At 45.3% G+C, this 7,531-nt stretch overlaps 1 protein-coding gene across 9 annotated transcripts in view; it reads right to left on the reverse strand.

Moving 5' to 3' along the window:
- The window catches only part of ZMYM5 (zinc finger MYM-type containing 5), an 81,771-nt gene extending 75,006 nt beyond the window's left edge, over window positions 1-6,765 (reverse strand). For 2 of the 9 annotated variants that reach the window (XR_009400088.1, XM_059378208.1), the window contains exons 1-2: window positions 2,344-6,761; window positions 1,482-1,548 (exon numbers count right to left, since the gene is read on the reverse strand). The gene's annotated coding sequence lies outside the window, so the exon portion shown is untranslated. The other 7 variants (XM_059378209.1, XM_059378210.1, XM_059378206.1 and 4 more) reach the window with 6 other exon arrangements.
- Window positions 6,766-7,531: the final 766 nt, after the last annotated feature.

Below are 7,531 nucleotides of genomic sequence, written 5' to 3' on the forward strand. Positions count from 1 at the left end.
CAAGGGGCACCTGGGTGGCTCAGTGGGTTAAAGCCTCTGCCTTCGGCTCAGGTCATGATCCCAGGATCCTGGGATTGAGTCCTACATCGGGCTCTCAGCCCCGGGGGGGAGCCTGCTTCCTCCTCTCTCTCTGCCTGACTCTGCCTACTTGTGATCTCTGTCAAATAAATAAATAAAATCTTAAAAAAAAAAAAAATGTCCAGGTCAAGAGTAGCATGCTCTACCGACTGAGCCAGCAAGACGCCTCAAGAGAGCAGAAATATCAACACTGTTCTGGCTGGTACTAAAATCTAGTTTTTTTGTACTACATCATGCTGCAAATACCTCAGAATACTCTGAGAAAAAAATGGCTTTTCTAAGTGATAATAACTGAGTCAGTGACTTGTTACCTTGCCAATATTTGTCCCCAGTAGTTCCCTTTCTCTGTGAATGCCCAGCATAGCTCTAGAACCATACCTACATCCCACCAGCTCACAAAACTCCATGGAATGTGAAATATCACCACTTCAAGGATCCTAAGAAAATTACCTAACTGAAACAATTTCCATTCCCAAAAGCTAGGCATAGTAATCTACATTGTGACGCCACATGTCCTAGGTCTAACTAAAATGGTGTACTGTGAAGAATAGAGTTAAGTGCAATGTCAAGTTAGGTAAGGAGCAACAAGGCCAAGGGGGAAGGCAGGAATACTACAATGTGAGTTATTCTAACCTGAAGTTTCTTTTCAATGACCAACTGTAAATTGTTGGATCAGCTTTAAAGGACAAAATAGGCAGGATCTAACACTGTACTGAATCTCAGGTAATAGATACAGAATCAGTGATTTATTTTTCCAAATCACCATCTTCAGATTCTTAATGAAATTTTTATTCAGACTCCCCAAAAAATCATTATTCAGACAAGGATTGGTGTTAAGAAGCCATTAACTGAATATCTGACAGAGAATTGGACATTTTATTGTACCAAAATGAAACATCACATAGATTACTTTCTGGGACAAGGAAAAGACGCATTAACTTCAGGCTGTCACTACCAATTCAGTGATCAATCTTAGAACCACATTACTCTAACTACTACATTATATATTTCTTGATGTACTTTTACTGGGAAGACTGTTAGGGTACTTAAATACAAATCTTCCTCAAGCATAAGAAAAACACGAAAAATAATCTCTGTCAACCAGAATACAACATAAGATTCAGTACATTTTTCTTTCCAAGAGCAAAGAAAAAAAACAGTTTTATCCATTGTGAAAGAACAAGAAGTTAAATTCAACTTAAGTCGTGTTTTGGAACTCTAGAAAATGCTAGTGGGTTTTATCAGCAAGCATTACCAGTGCTTTCCGAAGGGATTACCCAGGTTTGGCTCTGAGGACAGGGGCCACCTAAGCAATTAGCTTTTTGCCTTCAAGATAGCAAAGATAAATCGCATAACTGCGGCACTAAGTGTATAAAGTAAAAAGTCAGGGTGCCATTACTCACAAAGAGTGTGTTTTCTTTTAATATCGGGCAACGTTTCACCAGGTAAGTCTGAAGGTGATTCCTGATCCTAGAACGACAGGAGAGAAGGATGAGAAATGATTTAGTTCCAGCCAATTTAGAAGCAGCACCAACTCCTACCTACCAGAGGAAGTAAAGAGTAAGAAATCATGGAGTATCCATGCCTCCTCCACCCTCCCCCACCCAACAATGCTGTGGGGAGACGAGGTTAAAAAAAATAATTAAAAAAAAAAAACTTTAAGGACCTCAACGACTAGACAAAGCTACATATCGTTCTTTAAATTACAAAATGGAAAGCGGAGGGCAGCAAGCTCGATCTAAGAAGGGCCACGCGGGGTGGTTGGAGGGCAAATGTTACCTTGACGCCAAAAAAGGAACCTGTATTCCCTCCTAACTTTGCACACCCAGCGTCATTTCCGTCCCTCCCCGCACCAATTTAGAGATGAAGGAAAGCTCAAGTCTCCGCCGGGCTGCTATCTCTTTCAATTGTCCCACGCAGTTGCTAGGACTCCGAGACTTGCCGGCTTGTCCGCCATTACAAACTTGCCCGAATTAGACACGAAGAGAAGACACGAAATGCCACGAAAGGAAGAGCGACGGAGGGCGCCGGGTGGGGGAAGACGCAGCACCCGCGACCAGAAAACCCGGGACCTCCGGTGGGAGCGCAGCCCGGAGAGCGGGAGAACAAACTGAAGCTCCCCTCCCCCTACTTTCCACCGCCGGCGCCGCCACCTCCCCCCCGCTGCGGCAAGAAAGAAAGGAAAAATACCCCGCGACCTCCCACAGCCCCGACCCGGGGAGCCCCCGCCCCCCGAGAGACCCCAGGCTCTGGCGTCCGCCTCACCCAGCCCTCCCGGCCTCGCCCTCATTCTCGCAGCCCTTCGGGCCGCATGCGAAGACGCCTGTGACGGGAGCAGAGCCCGGAGCAGCCTCCGAAGCCCCGATCCGGAAGCGGCGACTGCGGCCGCGCCGCGGGGTATTAATCCCGGGTCGGTGGGAGGCTCCGGAGGCTGCCCTCACCCATCTCCGCCTTCCCAGTCGCCTCCGCCTCTGCCTCCCTCTCCCGAGGCTGCGCTGCTACTATCGTCGGACCTGGATTGGAAAGACAGCGGGGATAAGCCTCTCCCGGTTCTGGCTGCGGCTCCGCGGAACGAACCTCCCCTCCCGCGGCCCGCCCCGCCTTCGGCAACACGCAGAGCTCCGCTAAATCCAGTCCGGATTTTTTTTTTTTTTTAAAGATTTTATTTATTTATTTGACAGACAGAGATCACAAGTAGGCAGAGAGGCAGGCAGAGAGAGAGAGAGAGAGGGAAGCAGGCTTCCTGCGGAGCAGGGAGCCCGATGCGGGGCTCGATCCCAGGACCCTGAGATCATGACCAGAGCCGAAGGCAGCAGCCCAAACCACTGAGCCACCCAGGCGCCCCAAATCCAGTCCGGATTTTAGCGCTGGTGAGGAGGAGGAGGAAGAGGCGGAGGAGGCGAAGGAGGCGGTGGCTGGACCGAGCCCGGGAAGACCCCGCCCCCCGCACCCTCATTGGCTGGCTAGAAGGGCGGTCCGGGGCGCCTCCCGGACGTCCTAGGCTACGTTTGCCTTCTTTCAGGAAACCCCCCTGGACGGGGTGGTCCGGAGGGCCGTCCATCAGGAACAGACCACACCCCCGGCGTTACAGTGCCACTACCCCCTCGGCCCGCTCCCGGCCCTCGGACGCGTCCCCTCCCCTTTTTACCCCCGCCTACCAGACCGCCCCTACCTCCAAGTCCGTCACGGTCAGGCCGCCCGAGTTTCGCTGCACGCTGCACAGGACTCCGGTTCGGTACCCGGGGGCCTAGGGTGCTCTCCAGGGCCCCGCACAGCCCGAGGGATGGAGGCCGTGGTCGCCTGCCCTAGCTCGGGCCTGGACGTCCAGGCCCCTGGAGCCGCTCCCAACGACCCTGCCCGAGGAGCGACGCGGCCTCGATGTCCCCAACGCCCTCCCTGTCCAATGCCTGAAGCCCCCCGTGAGGGGCGAGCCCGGCAAGGGGCTGGAGCGAGGCAAAGTGGGAGGTCGGGGCAGCGCGTGAAGTGAGTTTCCGAATGTGCTGAGGGGAGTGGGAACACTTCCACCCTCGCCTCACCCCCGTGGGGAATTGTCCCCCCACCTCCCGTCATGGCTGCAGGAGGAGACGACGTCCTCCATTTTGTCGGGACTGCTGTGGGAACTTGGGACCAATTCAAAACCAAACCCGTGGGGCTGGGAAACTTGGCCCCGCGAAGCCCCAACTGGGCTCCGCCATTCGGCCGAGGGGATAGCCCTTGATTCCAGCGTCTGCGCCTGAGGGGCCCTTGGGGGACGGGTGCCACGGTGGAGAGACTCAGACGCCGCTCCCCGCCTCCATCAACCAAGATGGAGGAAGCTGCTGGCTCCCCTGGAGCTGGGCTCCCGCCTGTTGGAGGGGCTGGAGCCTCCCCTCAGTGTGTCCTTCGGCGCTGCCGTCGTCCTCCTCCGCAGACTCGGTTGCCCTCCCCCAGCCTCTACCCAGCCTCTCCACTGCCTTCCACCACCTCCTGGTCCTCAACGGTTGATGGAGACTCCACTCCACAGCTCAATCGCTTCGCCCAACCAGTGCCCGCCCAATTGCGGGCAGCGAGCGAAGGTGCAGAGTGTTGCGGCGCGCCGCGGGGCATCTTCTCCCGCACCCATCTTCTCCTTCTCCACCATGTCAATGAAAAATGTGGGCCTCCCTCCGTCCCTCCGTCCTGTCAAAACCCAAACCTGAGATAAGGTTTAGATGTAAAGGAAACCAGAGTACACTTCTGGGCCAGCGTAGGAGGATGGAGTGAGGGTAGCTCTCCGTGGGGAAGGGGCCGCCACGCAACACAAGACACCCCATCCGCGGTGGGGCTTCTCTTTTGTTCATCGTCTACACCTACGTCTTTGGCGCACGTCATGGTGCGGTGCACTTTCCAAGATTCCATGTGAAGATGAAAGTGAGGCCTCTCTCGTCTCGCCCTAGCGGTTGTTAGTGGCATTACACTTTATGGTGTTAGGGAAAGAAATGGATGGATAAATGAGACTTCTCAATTTCATGGTTATCTAACACCATTATTGCCTATTAATAAATAGACGTGTGAGGTTACAACTTAAAGTTTTACACGAAGATGATGAACATGAGGTTTTTAATGAATTAATCTACTCAGTAAAAACTGATGTTGAACGGTTTTAGATGCCGCTTACACAACGTAATGCAGTAGAAATTGAGATTTATTCTAATTACAAATCCATGACCATCATTTCAACCTCACTTGTTATTTTGTAATTGAATAATTTAGGATGTTGTAAGGTCCAAATTAAAAAAATAATGACACTGATAAATAACAAGACAATGTTACTTATGGATATTTTGATAATTAAAGACTTAGTGCTCATGGAAAGGCAGAGATAGACATTGTAACCAAGAGTATGTTTTCTGGACCCAAATTGTCTGTCTTTGAATCTTTATCAATAAGTTTCTTAAACTATTTTAATAGCTGCTATATTGGACAGCATAGATAACAAAATATTTCATGACAAAAAGTTCTGTAGGAAATCATAGCATTCATCTTGAATATTATTAGGAGAGTGGGGAAAAAGACTGAAAAACCAATCAGCCATTTAAGCTTTTCAGTCTTCCTTCTTTCCCAGTTTCCCTCATTTTATTGCCTAAAATACATTTTTGTTTTGTTGTAAATAGTTTATTAAGATAAGCATTAAATCCCTCCATCTCTTTTCTCACTGGTCCTCCACCCCTACAAATGTTTTAATCTTTGGTTATGATAGACTGTGTAATACTTGGATCATGATTTTAGAAAACTAAGCCACTATCCAAAAGTAAATTTTGGTTTCAAGTGTATTTTCTCCCAGCTTCATTTTATGTACTGATTCCAAACATTAAATCTTTTTTTTAAAAAAGATTTATGTATTTATTTGAGAGAAAGGGTGGGGTTGGGGCAGACAGAGAGGGAGAGCCTTAAGCAGACTCTTCCTTGAGCAGGGAGCCCACCTGGGGCTTGATCTCACAACCCTGAGATTGAGCTGAAACCAAGAGTTGTTTGTTAAATGGACTGTACCACCCAGGTGCCCTAGATCTTTTCTTTTTGTGTTATCATAATTTTCTTTTTGTATTACAATAATATGCATTAATTTTGTATTAAACATAATTTTATGAAGAATTTTTTTCTTCATGTACCACTGAGCCAGTTGGGAATTAATAATCTGAATTAATAATAATAAAAGCTAAACTTTATCAAGTTTTTACTGTGTTAGAAGAACAATTCTAACTGTAATATGTGTGATTATTCATTAAATCCTACCAAAATTGTCTAAAGTGTTTTTATTAATCCATATTTTATAATTATCTTTTAATTTTTTAATTTTTACCCACATGATGAAATGGACACAGTTTAAGTAACTTACCTATGATCATATAGCTAGCAGGTGATAAAGTTAAGGTCAAACAAAGGCAATTTGCTTCTAGAGAATGTACCCTTAGTTACAATGTTTGCCTTTCTGTGAGTAAATCAAATCAAAAGATCAATAATTAGGGGCAACTGGTTGGTGCAGTCAGTTAAGTCTCTGACTTATGATCTTGGCTCAGGTCATGATCTCAGAGTTGTGAGATCAAGTCCCATGATGGGCTCTGCCCTGGGGATAGAGCCTACCTCATATTCTCTCTCTCCCTGAGACCCTTCCTAGCCCCCCCAAAAATAAAAATTTAAAAGATCAGTAAGTAATAATATTGTTTTGTTTTTCTTTTTAAACAGTTATTACACAGACATAAAAACCACAAGTGGTCACATATGATATCAGAATTAGTATTATGTATATTCTGTTTTTTTACAATGACTGTGTCATCATTTATTTATAATCTGGGTTTTTTTTTTTTAAGATTTTATTTACTTATTTGTCATAGAGCATAAGCAGGCAGAACAGCAGGCAGAGAGAGAGACAAGCTCCCTGATGAGCAAGGAGCCCTGAGATCATGACCTGAGCTGAATGCAGTTGCTTAACCAACTGAGCCCCCCAAGTGTCGCTACGTTGTTTAAGTAATATGTAGTGCCCCACGAGTTACAGGCCTGACTTGCACATGATGCAAGCTCTAATGATTTAGAATTATTATAAGCTTACTCTCAAAATAAAGATGTATGAGATTAAGTTTATATGTATGTGGGGTGATAATAGTGTTGGGAGTTTTTGGAATTAACCTCTATGTAAAATACAATGTTTTTAAATGATAAGCAATAAATCATGTTAATTTGGAGTTTATAAGTTCATTATTAATATTCAACATTACCTGCAGTAATTATTTTCTACCTAGACCAGCAAAAGATAATTTTAAGTATTTTACCACTGACAGTATTTAAAATTGCCTGAACATAGTGATAGTAAAAAACAGACTAATTCTTAGATTTTATCATTGTGTTTAAATTCCCTACAGAAACTACAACTCCCAATTAATAACTTCCACTGCTGCTCACCCCATCCATGGGATGACATGAGATATACATATTTATATACATTTGTATATATGTATGCATGTATATATTTTTATATATTAATGTATATATATGTATGTAAAATAATGGCATATTGTAATGGCATATTATAATCACCAAGTAATTTATAAATTCATAATAATAAATTGTTAATTTACTAATGATTAAATAATGATTATAATATGTCATATACATACATAAACCTAATAAATATCACTTACAATGGGTTGAATGTTGCCCTCCCCAAAATATATGTTCACCCAGAACATGTAAAATTAATCTCATTCAGAAAAAAAGGTCTTGGTACACCTACTTGAGGATTGTGAGATGAGCTCATCTCAGATAAGAGTGAGCCCTAAATACAATGACAATTGTCCATAAAACAAAACTGACAAAGGAAAAGTACATGTAAAGACAGAAACAGAGACCTACAAATGGCCAACAGGCATATGAAAAAGTGCTCAATATCACTCCACATATGGGAAAGACACTTTAAAACGACAGTGAGATACCAACTTAT

This window comes from Mustela nigripes, chromosome 15 (genome assembly GCF_022355385.1).
Source record: "Mustela nigripes isolate SB6536 chromosome 15, MUSNIG.SB6536, whole genome shotgun sequence".
Taxonomy (NCBI): Eukaryota; Metazoa; Chordata; class Mammalia; order Carnivora; family Mustelidae; genus Mustela; species Mustela nigripes.